This window comes from Artemia sp. Qi Xiang Cuo, chromosome 1, assembly GCF_049724085.1.
Source record: "Artemia sp. Qi Xiang Cuo chromosome 1, ASM4972408v1, whole genome shotgun sequence".
Lineage (NCBI taxonomy): Eukaryota > Metazoa > Arthropoda > Branchiopoda > Anostraca > Artemiidae > Artemia > Artemia sp. Qi Xiang Cuo.
Genome location: NC_142794.1, coordinates 315131 through 329207, shown reverse-complemented (window position 1 = coordinate 329207; position 14077 = coordinate 315131). Strand labels below are relative to the sequence as shown.

Here is a 14077-nt window from a genome sequence, read left to right as displayed (position 1 = left end):
ATTTTCTGCAAAAGTGATGAGCATTTCATTTATAATTGTTTTTGCTGAGGTTAAACAGTCGTTGACTTTCATATTTTGATCTTTTTCGTTCTATATTACAAGGGAATGGTGTTGTTTTGGGTTTGTTGTACTCCGTTTGGAAGTCGGCACCTGGTCCGTTTGGCTACAGTTACGAATTCGAAATAAATGCCATTTCTCATGCGTGCCAGCAACGGATTAAGCCTCAGAAACGATGAAGAAATAATTCTCAGATAAAGTAAGCAGAGGGACACATGAACATAGATTCAGTAGCCTAGGTTTTTTCAAGGAACCGAACAATCACTCAGGGAAAGGGGAAATGGTCTAATCACAATTAGACTGTTAAGACTAAGAGAAATACTAAATAACATTCATGAATCAGCTAGAAATGACAATTTTTTCCTACGAGCCAATTAAGAAAAAAATATTTTAAAAATCTTGGTTACCTCAGACTATTTTGAGCCGTTTTAAGGGTTATAACTACGGTTTGGCCCAGAATCCATTCTTGAACGATTAAACAGCAGGCTATAAAGACAAAACATCAAGAGATATATCCACCTTTATCCTAGCTAAATTATGTTGTAAACTGCAGCAAACTTACCGATTAGGATAGGCCTAACGTTCTTTAAAGCGTGAATTTTTTCAAATATTCAGCCTGTGTATTGTATCACTATTTAGCCCTGCCGTCACTTTAACGTGATTTTGTCTGTTAATTTTTTATTTAATTTTAGTATAAATCAAATGATAACGTCTTTGCACTTCTGAGCTAGAACACGATCAAAAAACTGAATCATTTTCGTTACATCGTATTGCCCTCCAGCCGCAGTGTTGCCAGATGGGCTTTTTTCCGCCCCTTGGGCTTGTTTTAGCCGTCAGGGGTGAGCTGAATTTTGAAGTGGGCTTAGGGCAAGAACGTGGGCTTTTTTTGTATAAAAAAAATGGGCTTATTTTGGGCTTATTTTGACTGAAAGTTTGGAACCTTACGAAAATTTCAAAATCACTGTGGCTCAGCCATGAATATACATCAAAGCGACAAGAGGCCTCCTTTAACGCATGGAACACTTTCTATTCTGCATCGTTTCCCATCTAGGGAATTAATTTCCGCATGGCTGAGATGACTCTCCGTTTTAGGCCCTAGGTTAGGATGCAAGCAGAATAGTGCTACGTTAAGGGAATAAACTTGTGAAGTTTCTTATTCTAATTGCTATAAGGAATTTCATTGCTGCTCAGATTAAGGCAAGATTTGACTTTTATGCAGATCTTTCCTTTTTTATATATTTGACTGATCACCTGGCCCAACCTTTTTGTGGCCTAAGCTAAGCTCATTTTTTGAATTGGAGCTGTTGCGACAAAATCATGTTAAGAAAATAATTCATATTTTGTAATATGCAGATTAGCCTAGTTGTAAGGGTATATACCTAAATAAGGAAACATGTTAAGAAAACAATTCATGCTTGATGATATATAGAGATAATTGTTGCTGATATCTTGCTTGTAGCCTTACTACACATTACCCCCAGGCCCTCCCCTTTAATGTGCAAATACATAGCTGAAATTCGTCTAGTGTACCAGTAAATCTAATCAACTGTGACAAAACAATAAGCAGAAAAACAAGTGATGAGTGACAGAATGTATTGGGAATATATAGGCTATAGATTTGCATATTAGGGGACGGAGTTAGGGGTAAGGTGAAATATGTTAGCTACAGTTATTCTGCATATTATGAATTGTTTTCTTAATATGTTTCCTTCTCTACGTGTCCTTCTCTAGATTGTTGCAATTAACACATTTAACTGCAAGTTTATTATACTTTACCTCCTCTCCCTCCCCATAATGTGCAAATATACAGTCTGAATTGTATATGGTAAAATTCTAGACAAGTTAAGTCTGCTATCTTAGGAAGGGGCTAGGTTACGAAAATGAAACTTTCTGGGATGGGTCTGGAGACTAAAGTATGCCCTGGGAAGATACTTTGAAGTAGCAAACCCATTACTATTTTTTTTTCGTTATAGAGGGCACTGGCCTTTGATGACCTTAAAAAAAATATTATCTTTTGCTTAAAAAAAAAAGAGTTAAAGAAAAGTGTTTTCAGCCTGAAAACTGCTCAACCCAAATTTGTCAAGTTTCAGAGATCTGGAAACACAATTCCTAAATTTAGGAAAAAAACTTTGATATGGTTTAAAATTCTACTCTAATAACAAGAATTACATTTTCAAACTAAAAACAGAGAGAGAGAAAAAAAAAAATCAGAATTAAGGTATATTGTTGTTTTGTCAAAATTCCAAGACTTAGAAATCAGAAGGGGGTTAACACAATAGAATGGCATTACCTTCCCAGAGTATGGCTTTGGCCCTGGATTCATTACGGAAAGTTTTGTTTTGCTATCCTAACTCTGAACAAACACTGACCAATTTCGTCTTTTTGAAGAGCTGCACGGTTTGATACTAAGTCTCCTGTGTAGGATACTCCGTTCATATGCAGTGTCTGTGACGGCTAACATGGATTTCGAAATTAATTATTTGCCACCAGATCAAGTTGATTATGGACATGAGTTCCTGATTGAACTGGTAAAATATAAACCTTCAGACAAACAGAAGAACGAGATCAAAATACGGTGTTTGGTGTTCCTGAAAACTACGGCTAAAGCGGTGCTTAAACGAATAACTCCTACTCTTGATTAACTCCTCAAACTGGAATTTTTATCCCCTGTGATTTGCTTATCTCAGCTTCGACTCCAATTTGGAGACTTGCCATTGAGAATTATTGCTACCACCGATCTCAGTGCCCCGGAGAAATCAGTGGAGGAAACTGTTGGACGTTGATTGGTCATTTGTGTGTGGAAGAACAATCCCCAAAGACTCCTCTCAGTTCTGGATAGCTGTCCTACATTATTTTAATGCTGTCGGGGCATCTCCTTTTCGTGAGTTAGCTAGGTGTGCATTGACTCTGTTGAGTTTGCCAATTAGTAATGCGATAGTGGAACGGTCCTTTTCTATGATGAATGTCGTTAAGAGCAAGCTCTGAAACCGTATGCTCTTGCCTGTGTTGAACTCAATACTTGTGTTCAGGCTGTGGTTGTCAGCAAGTGGCTCTTGTTGTTCGACGTTTGAGCCTACAAAGCGTATGCTGCTTTTCAATAGTGATATTTCTAAGAGTTGTGAAGTCAAAGAAACTGACCAAACAACTGATCTAGTCGATCTAGATAATATCCTAGCCTCCTTTGAGTCTTAAATCCCTTAGTGCCTTATGGATCTAAGTGCCTTTCATTTTTGCTTTTTTTTTACTTGAACGATAAAAAAACGTGTTGATTTTTCGTAAGCGTACTCTTGGTTAGCCCTGCCCTGCCCTTTTTTTCTTTTTCTTAATGATCGGTCTTTAACTGCCCGTGTCATTTTATCTTGGGATTATGAAGGCTTTTTGTATAAAGCTGCAGCTAAAACAGATGAATCTTGGCGGATCACGAGAAATGGTTGTTTTTCAGCAGGATGAACCAAGGGCAAGCAAGCAAGGTAAAGCAAGGATGAACCAAGGGCAAGCTAGATTAGTGGCAAAACTTTTTCAGACTTCAGCACAAGAGAAGTATTTTAACACTATTTCATCGTGTATAGCGCTGTAGCACTTGCATCAATTTGTAGCACTTCGTAATACATTTTTTTTATTTTGTCATGGACGAAATGATGAAGATTTTGAAAAAGGCTAAGGAACTAACAAAAAGGGTGGGCCGCTTTGTTTCAAAACATTTATGCGAAGTTTGAGTAAACCAAGACCACCTTTTTGCCGTGTTCGTTTCGAAAGATTGGTGCTAACCTGCTAAGTTTGACGGGACACAAATAAGTTTGACAGGACACAAAAAAAATGATCTAAAGCTAATCCAGCTACACTTATCGCGCATGTCGCGGCACTCGCCAAATTTATTTTTGACATTAGCACAGAAAATTGTTGTGAAACATGCAATTTTGAGCAATTAAGGACTTGACCAAAGTGTAATCATCTACTGAACAAGTATAGTCAAAACTCTCCAAAAGTGACCCCGCGTACCTCAGCGCCTCTAGAGGGAAAATGTTGTACTACTGAATCGCTCCGAGCCAATAAATTAAATTTGATACAGCTTTTACGGAACAAGTATAATCACCTACGGATCTTGTGATTTAGTCGCCAGGTTCGCCGAATGTGAATCGTCTCCGGAGATGCGGACAAAGGGTCATTTTTTTGTGTGGAGAGGATAGGTTTTGTCAGTACTTGTTCAGTAGGTGTTTATACTTTGGACTTGACCATGAAGCCATCAGGGTTGGCACCCCGACCTGAAAGGATTTACTAAATCAGAGAGGAAAAATTTACTAGATCGCATCTGTTTTTACTAAATGCTCCAAAAATTTTTTGCGCGTGCGGCTACGCCGCACACGCACAATCAAGCATCGATGGCGAATGTTTCAGCTAAAAGAGTCGATTCATTTGATTTTACTACTCTGTATACAAATTTGTCACTTAATTTAGTATTCGAAAAATTGAAAATGGTTATAAAGAAATCTTTTCTTTTGTCTAATATAGGATTTTTGAAAATTGATACTTTTAATAAAAAAGCCCGATGGACGAATTTCTTTAGAAGTACTATTAATTCAAGATGTTATAGCTTGGATATGGTATGTGATTTATTGGAATTTGTTCTATTTAATACTTTTATAAAATTTAATGGGAATTTATATGAACAAACTGTAGGTATTACTATGGGTTGGAATGCGAGTCCATTCATAGCGGACCTGTTTTTAAGTCAATTAGAATACAAATATATGATAAATCAAAATAGCTCATGCAATGTAAAATATAACCTTTCAAATAATAAAAGATATCTGGACGATCTCTTAGTAATATATTGTGCAGAGTTCATTGAGATTTCAAAAAATATTTATCCACAGTTTTTAAAATTAGTTTTTTAGTTTTTAAAATATATAATAAAACTTACTTACTTACTTACTTGAAGCTCTTGCTCGGCAGTGTCGCCAGCGTAGAGGGAACCAGTCGTCAGCGCCGTCAGTCTTCTCCAGAGTGGTCGGTTCAGGGCGAGGGTTGTCACTTCAGCCGGGTTGATGTTTCTGGAGGCGAGCCGATCACGGATGACGTCCGCCCATCTGGTGCGTAGTCTTCCCTAGGACGCCTCCAGCCGTTTGCAGCTGGGTCGAAATCGAAGATGAGTCGGGCGGGTGTTTGGGCAGGCAGACGGAGCAGATGACCATAACAACGCAGCGAGCGAGACTCAAGCTGCTCGGACAGGGATGGGAGTTTGAAGGACCTGAGGATTTCGAATTTCGTACCCTGTCGGGCCATCGGGAGCGTTCGATTTTTCGGAGGTGTTTCGTCTGGATGGCATCTACCTTCAGCGTCTGTGTCTGAGTCAGCGACCAAGTCTCAGCAGAATAGAGCATAACGCTGGCAGCCGAAGCAGAATATATTCGTGCTTTGGTGAGACGGCTGATCTAGGGTTTATGGAAGACTGTTTTTAGAAGGCGACCGAAGACAGAGTTTGCTTTTGCCGCTCTTGCTGATATTTCGGCATCTAGGCTTCCGCTTGAGCAGACAATTGAACCAAGGTAGGTAAACTGCTTGACTACCTCTACAGTCTGGCCACAAATTTCCACAGATGACAGGGGGTTGGACGACGTTTACTCAACGGGCATTATCTTGGTCTTTGACCAATTTATTTTCAGACCGAATTTCTCAGCGGCAGAGGCCAGTGTTTCCAGTGTAGTTTTGAGGTCACTAATGCTTTCGCATATTAGCGCCACGTCGTCGGCAAAGTCGACGTCTGAAAGAACACTTCCAGCAAAGCCTATGCCAAACGGCTGCACCTGCTGTGTTCTATTCAGGATGTGGTCTATTACACAGTTAAAGAGCTCAGGTGCAGCGGCACATCCTTGCCGGACACCATTTTTAATTTTGAAATATCCAGAAGGCCGTCCATTTACGATCACCGCACTTTCAGTGTTATTATACAGCTCTTTGAGGAGACGGATATAATAAAACGGATGATTTTAATTTTGGAGTAATTAATTTTCCATTCCTTGAAAGTAATATACATTCAAATATCACTTATTCAGCTTATTATTCCCAATTATTTAGGTATGCAAAAATATGCAGTAATTACACAGATTTAAAAATAGATGTAAAAAGCTGAGCGAAAAACTGATCTCAAGAGGTTTTTCTGCAAAAAAAATTAGTTTGCAATTCAAAAAATTTAGTTTTATGTATCATGAACTTTTAAGTAAATATACAAAAAATTGTAAAGAAATACCGAATGATATTTTAATATAATTTCTCTTTCGCTTTTCTTTTTTGGAATTTTGAATTTGTAGATGGACCTCAAACATGCTTGAGGATCTTTAAATTTTTAATTGGTTCCAGATACCAATAAAAGACACATCTGGAACAGTCTTCATTTGTTCCAGAATGGTCTCTGCTCAGTGACCTCTGGGATTTTATTAAGGAAGCATTGAAACACTTTTTGTATGTAATTTTTAATAGCTTGACTAGTATGTATGTATTTCACAAGTTTTACCTGACATAGGGTTACCATATAGATCTTATGGTAGAGGCTCCACTGTGCCGGGTAAAGAAAGTAAAGCCTCGAAACCCGTTAAGGCAGGTGGTATTTCTTCTGATGAGCCCTAAATGGAAGGTTCTACTTGGAAATATTTTGCTAGATTAAGGTGCTTTTGCATGTAAATTTACAACGACTTACATTAATTGATAACGACTTTGCATGGATTTGGACATTTCTATTTGGTTGATGGTTCGGGTATACTGTTTGGTCCTAGGTAGTCGGATAGATGGGTAAGGTGAAAGCCTCGTTCAAGTGCACATTTGTCTCAATTGATGGATTAGGACGACAGTTTATATATATATATATATATATATATATATATATATATATATATATATATATATATATATATATATATATATATATATATATATATATATATATATATATATATATATATATATATATATATATATATATATATATATATTTACTTTTAATTTCTCTCAGCAGGCTCCTTTTTACTCAATAAAAATTTCCAAACTGAGGAGATTCACCTAATCACCTTGGGTGGTTGGCTTTTGTTTTGATTCCAATAGATTCCCAATCATCACAAATCCAAGTGTCATTATAGCTTCATTTTTAGTTGGTAAGATTTGATACACAGATAGCTGATTTTGTCGACCTTTAGAGGCCGGAAGTGAAGTGTATGCTTATGAAAATAGGTTACTGCATGTCTGTCTCTGAGACAGACAAGCAACATTGTAAAACAGACAAGCAAAAATTGTAAATTGTCATATGTTTACGACAATTTTTTTCCCTGAATTCATGGAAAATAAAAAAAAAGTTTTGTTTACTATAAATCATGACTTTTTACTAGATTTCGGGAAATTTACTAGATTTTTTTTTACTAGATCTAGTAAAATCCTACTGACGGTGGCAACCCTGGAAGGCACTATTGATTTTCAGTACCTCAGACAATTTCAAACGTTCGGCCTTGTTTTTAGTTTCACTTTTAGGCAACATCACCCGCCAGGTAAATAATGCTAGAGTTGACTTGAGTATATATGAATAAATCCTAGTAAATCCTTATCGGTTTTTTATCAAGGTTCAAAAGCTATAAGGAATTCAATGTTCAATCAAGTAAATGCAGGCAAAAAATCACATGATGGGAAAAAATATTCAATGAGCAGCAACTCATGGGCAACTTTAATGACATGGTACAAAACCTACATCCGCAGAAAATAACATAAATATTCAGTAATCAGGCTCAAAAATAATTGTAATATAACTGAGTGGTGGATCACAATGGCTGTAGCCAAAGGCTTCCATATTTAAATATTCCAAGAACCTTGGGGGTAGTGAAGGAATTTTTAGTTTGACATTTTGTCAACGCAATTGACTTGATAGATTGTGTGGTGACCGAGGGCATTTGACTTTTTAAGACTAGACTTTGTGACTTTATCTAAATTTTAGCAATTTCGTTCGTTTCCTAGTTAATTTCAAAATGCTGTATTTAATAACTAAAGAGTATTTTCAAAAACAAAATGCATCAGGGATCTATGATTTTAGCTTACAATTGATAAATATGTGACATATAAATGAGGCCCAAATGACAGTAACTTTTCAGAATGTTGACAGGGATCTGCGCGAACGCAGTCCCCCACTACCAAAAGTTACGCTGTTAAGTTACCCCCATTTGAGGTAATCACAGGGGTCAGCCAGTCCCAAGTGCAATTAGAAGGCCTCACCCTTGGAGCGCCTCCTTCATAATCATGGCAGCTCCCCAGTCAGTTAAGTATGTTTAATTAAAATTTAACATTTGACTAAAGTCTTTCGACATAAATCCCGTGGCTTTGAATGCCACTCAGAAGCTCCAATTTATTAGCCAGATGCAGGTTTACAAAACTTTTTCACATCAATGAATCAAGTCTCTGAATTATTTTCGAAAATAGCAATGCCCCATTTCATTTCTATATGAACATGTCTTAATCCTTTGAATGCAAGTTTATCTTCTTGAGAAAAGAAAAATTAAGAGTTTCTCACTATGTTATTAACATGAATTGTCACAACTTTAATTTATGAGAACCCAGTATACGTTTTAATGATTATGCCAATTATTTTCTGGTAAACAGCCAAAGGGGACTTTATTCATTGCTACTACCACTAACAACTCACCACAGAACCAAGCCCTCTGAGGTCAAAAACAATAACTTCAACAATTCTATTCGAATCTTGGTCCAATTTAAATTTCAGCATTTACTGGTCGCATACTCTTTTCGAAGAAGATGTAAGGGGACTTCAATCCACCTTGGGGATTTTAATTTATTGATGTCGAATGGTCAGTGGCTTTTTCACCACTGAAATTCGTAAATTATAAACAAATTTTTTTTTTCAGATGAAAAAAAAAATTATTTTCAATATATTCAAGGGCCGGGGAACTACAGGTATGGTTTCAAACAAATTTGAAAACGCATTACGTGGCATTGATTATGGTTCATGGACTTTGATTTTGCCTCGAAAGGGGTGTGCCAATCCTAGAAGTACTGCAATACCGGGCCCACGCGTGAAGGAAGCTGAGCAAGTCCCGACATCCCTCCGGTTTCCAAAAATCAGTTTAATATTCTGGGCCACATGTAGGGGCCGTATCAGACATTAAGCTGATTAAGACAGATAATACACTTTCATTCTAGCTAAAAGGCTAAGACGTGATAATTACACAAGGATTGTCCAAGGTTATATAAGAATATGAGTAAGAAAGTTTGTCACAAATTTATTTTCGGTTGCATTACACAAATGACTTTCAATTAACTTATCACTTTGTCATTAGATTTTCTATAAACAGTATAAACATTTCCCATAATATCAAAGTCTATCGCAAATTTTCATGGTAAACGGAAAATTTGCCAATCAAGACTTGGAAAAAATTGTCATTCAAAAAGCCAAAATCAGACAAAGATATAAAAAAAAACGCAAAAGAAAATTGAATAATTTGAAAATGGTGTATTTTGATTTAGCTCAATTTCCAATTGAACATGTGGATTAACCTAACTTCACTTCTTGGTTGTGGTCGATATAATTGACAGGTACCGAAAGTACTTATGCTTTCAGCATAAACTTATCAACCAAGTTGTTACTATATAACTATCAGTCTTTTTCCGGTACTATCCCATTATGCGGGCCTCTCGGGTTAATCACTATAGAGTAGGCAATGATAAAACCCGTTTTTGACGTCTTAACTGTTATAGAGCAGGCAGTGATAGCAAGGTTTTCATTGTGTATACGATACTGAACTGTGGTTTTTGGAGACTAGAGGGGAAGGTACCTAGGTTAGGTTAGGTTACGTATTTAATATATGCAGTGCTTTACCCCCCACCCCCCTAATGTGCAAATATATAGCCCAAATTTGTTTCTAAACTATTATATATTCATCCTATTTTATTTCATTAGCGTTAACCAAACTTGACTTTTTAGAGAGGCCCGCATAATAGGATAGTACCCTTTTTCCTTATAATCAGACTACTTTGAATATACACAAGTAAAAGTATTAGCAAGGTACACTAGTCAGTCGAATTAGCTAGCCCCTCATTCCTGATGCCACATTGTATGATGCAACTTTCCGTTTCGGCTAATTTATTTGCAGAATATATGTTTCATATCATTTTAAGCTAGATTGGATATAGATTATGAAAAACTGTACTATGACCAAAATTTTATAAATAATAAGTTTTCTGAAAATTTGATTTGAAAATATTTTTTTTTAAATAAATGTTTATAAAAATTATATTATTTTAGAAAAAATATTATATCTTAATTGTTTTATACGGTCCTGACAATTCAATCAATTTAAAAATGTTAATTGGCCAATTAAACAATTTTTGTATAGCTGCTGAGCCTAGTTGACGGTAACTTTGATTCTAGGTGACAGCTTATATACTTCCTAACTGGCTTAAGGGCATGGTCTGTATGTCATGGATTAATTCCGGTTTTTGGGAGTTTTTTGTGGTCTGGGATTTTTTGCTAAAAACCAGGATTTTTTAATTTAAAAAGATTTTCAATGATTTTGACTGCTAGTCTACTAATTTTTTTCTCTACGATATCACAAATATTCTCTGTTTTTGTTTGTTTCCTCTGGCTTTGCGCTTGCACACTAGGGCAAAGATTTTTTCGTTCAAGATTGGACTTTCGACTCCAATGTAACGACGAGCGGCGAATTCAAAACAAAGACAGCGAGGATTTTCTTGTCATTGTAGTTCATTTTGCCCCGTGTAATACCTCGGGCAAAGTTAATCTCAGAAAAGGTAATTAAAAAGCTTACGGCATTATACTTATTCTGTTCAAAAGGATACTTTAGTATGACGAATGATAGTTCCCTTGTCCGCTTCTTGATTGGCAAGACTTTTGCTAAACAGAAAAGCAGGCATGGCAAAAGGGAAAGGGACGTGATAAAAGGCAACTTTCACCGCTTGCCAGGCCATATTGAATATTAGCGCGTCCAGACTATCCATTTTCTGGAAAAATGGGACGGAAATCTTTGAATGTAGACAGGTCTTCCGTCCCATTTTTACGTTTTCTGGGCAGGAAGAATCAGAGGGTCAGAAAGTGGAAAATGGGACGGAAGTGGTAGTGTAGAAGCTTATTTGGAAAAAATGCCAGAAGGAGGAGACGATTAGACACGATAAGTGATAAACAAAAATGGTTGTCTAAGATGGTTTTGAATAGAAAAAAGGTAAATTGTCTAACCGAGGCTCTAAATTTGTTTTCTATAGGTTTTGGCTCAGAAAAACGATTTGATGAGGATAACGCCGATAAATTTGTACAGATATCTTCTTAAAAAAACCACCTAGTTTTTGAAAAAAAAACCCTAGTCAGGACGACTATTCCTTTTTCCAGTTTTCTGTCCCATTTTCCAGAAATTGGATAGTCTGGACGCGCTATATGGCTGCTAAGTGGGACGTCAATTCTTGGGTGGGAAATTCAAATAACGATGAAACGTGGATGCGTCGACACGTTATCTTGAAACTTCGGTGAATTGCTTTGGCCTAAAATATTTGTCTTAGATCCTACTAATCCACCGGAACTGTTTTCAAAGAAATAATATTGGAAATATTGACAATCAGTTGTTAGTTACAACTAGAAACCACGTTTCACCGTACTTCGAATTACGTGTTTTAATTTTTACGTCAAAAACCGTGTTCTGGAATTTTTTGGGATTTTCTAAGAAGAAAAATCGGGATTTTATTTTTCAGCTGGGGCAACCTTGACTTCCATTAAGTTAGTTAATCAAGTTTGGTTATGCTGGTGAGTCTAGAAAGAAGGTAACTCTGATTCCAGGCCACAGCTTAAATATTTCTCAACTTGCTTGAGGGGTCTGTGCGGTGTAAATAAGAATATGACTACTGATTCATTCTATTGATCGTGTTTTAGCTCAGACCAGATAAAGTGCAAAGATGTTATCATTTGATTTATAGTAAAATTATCAGACAAAGTCAAGTTAAACTGTCGGCAGGACTAAATATTGATACAATAAACAGGCTGAATATTTGAAAAAATTCATGCTTGAAAGACAGTTCATTCAAAGACAAATTATCACAACATAATTTAGCTAGGATAAAAGTGGATATATCCCTTGATATTTTTTTCTTTATAGCCTTCTATTTCATAATTCAATCATGTATTCTGGGCCAAACTGCATTAATAACCCCTAAAAGAGCTCAAAATAGTCCGAGGTAACCAAGATTTAAATTTTTTTTTTTTTTAAATTGGCTCATGGGACCATTTCTAGCTGATTCATGAATGTTATTTAGAATTTCCCTTAGTCTTAACAGTGTAATTGCGATTAGACCATCTCCCCTTTTTCTGAAGAATTCAATATTCATTGAATTAAAGAAAAATCTGTCTCTGAGTCAGAAATTGCCCAAATGTTAAAAATGATATCAATATGTCTTTCCGCCAATCCATATGCATCCAGGATTTTTGTTTGGGGCCTCGGGCAGGGGGGAGGTATATTTGCCTGGGGGTCCCTTTTGATTGGTCTCTCTTTCAATGGCCTTTGTGTTTTATTAAAGTTTCTTTTTTGGCTCGGGGCATGACAACAAGGGATCGTAATTTCATTTAATTGTGGCGTGGAAAAAAGTTTGCTGAAAATTTAATAGTATATGAATGGAAATTTGTTCGTAAGCCAATAAACACAATTTTTAAACCTGATGGGAATTTTGTGAAATTTTAACAAGGCTTGCATAGGAAATGCAATTCTTCAGAATAGATGTATGGCCAAAATGACTCACAAGGAAAGTGTTTTAAGTCTAATTTGATTGAAGAAGTTTAAGTTTAATTTTATAAATTATGCTTAAGTAATTTTATACATTAAGCTTAATCATAAATTAATTATTGACACAAATTAAGCTAAAGATAATTTGATAGAATTATCTCAAAGACTTAGAGTCTTAATCATAATAAACCCTCGCACAAAATGACTTTGTGTTAAAGAATGAACCTCATTTTAACATGTAAATCACTTTCTTTGCGGAAAATCCTGTACTTACAGCTTCTGAAATGAATGTGTTCAAGATACAGTTACTTCATATTTTGGACCGCATTTTCTGTTAGTTCTTCTCCTTCATGATCCAACTTCAGGTCTCATCTCGGGCCACCTTGTTTTAAGTCAGTGTTCTTGAAACCAGTGACATGGAGGAATTACAAAAATTGTTATAGGATTGAAAAATTCCTTCTCATCTAGCCCTGGTAATATTCCTACTAAAGTAATAAAGTTCACACTTGCTTCCATTATTTCTCCCTTAACGAAACTTATTAACCTATCCTTTCAGTATGACATTCTCCGGAATTGTCTGAAGTCGTCGTATTATATAAGGGGGAGGGGGACACGGAATGATCCAGTCAAGTTTATGCCAATATTTTTGTTGTTTGTGATTATCAAAATATTGAGAAGGTGATGCTTTCTCGTCTTAGTAATTTTCTTACTTCCAAAGATTTTTTTCACGATAATCATTTTGGTTTCCGTGCAAATCATTCGACTAATCATGCTTTGGCAGTTCTATTTAATTATATTCACTCGGCCCTAGACTCCTTTTTTATTCCTGCTGCTTTGTTTCTACTACTACTAACAACTCACGGTTGTTAGAACCCTAGACGGTTCGTTGAAAATGACAATCTTCGGCAATCTGTCGTCTCTCATTTGCAGAAAGTGCCCTAGCCATTTCAATCTTTTTCTCAATTTAGCTCTAGAAAGCAGGATTGAGTCACGCTTTTTGTACAGCCTACTGTTTGAAATACAGCCAGACAGCTGGGTACCCAGAACAACCCGTAGGCAATTTCTCTGAAAAGCATCTAACAAATCTTAATTCGCTTTTCGGATTGCCCTTGCTTCAGAACCATATTTGACCACTGTCATCATTGTAGCTACCAATATTCTAATCTTGGTTTGCAGACTTGTCTTCCTATTCTTTTTTTAAACTTTTTTTTTTCAAACTTTTTTGAAATATGAAGAATAACCTGAGGCTTGGT

At 36.2% G+C, this 14077-nt stretch overlaps 2 non-coding genes across 2 annotated transcripts; both read right to left on the bottom strand.

The window, feature by feature from the left end:
* Positions 1–8191: 8191 nt before the first annotated feature.
* Positions 8192–8355, bottom strand: LOC148955878 (U1 spliceosomal RNA). The gene has a single exon (XR_016142631.1). It is a non-coding gene; the product is annotated as a U1 spliceosomal RNA (small nuclear RNA).
* A 719-nt stretch (positions 8356–9074) lies between these two features.
* Positions 9075–9266, bottom strand: LOC148955877 (U2 spliceosomal RNA). The gene has a single exon (XR_016142547.1). It is a non-coding gene; the product is annotated as a U2 spliceosomal RNA (small nuclear RNA).
* Between the last annotated feature and the right edge of the window lie 4811 nt (positions 9267–14077).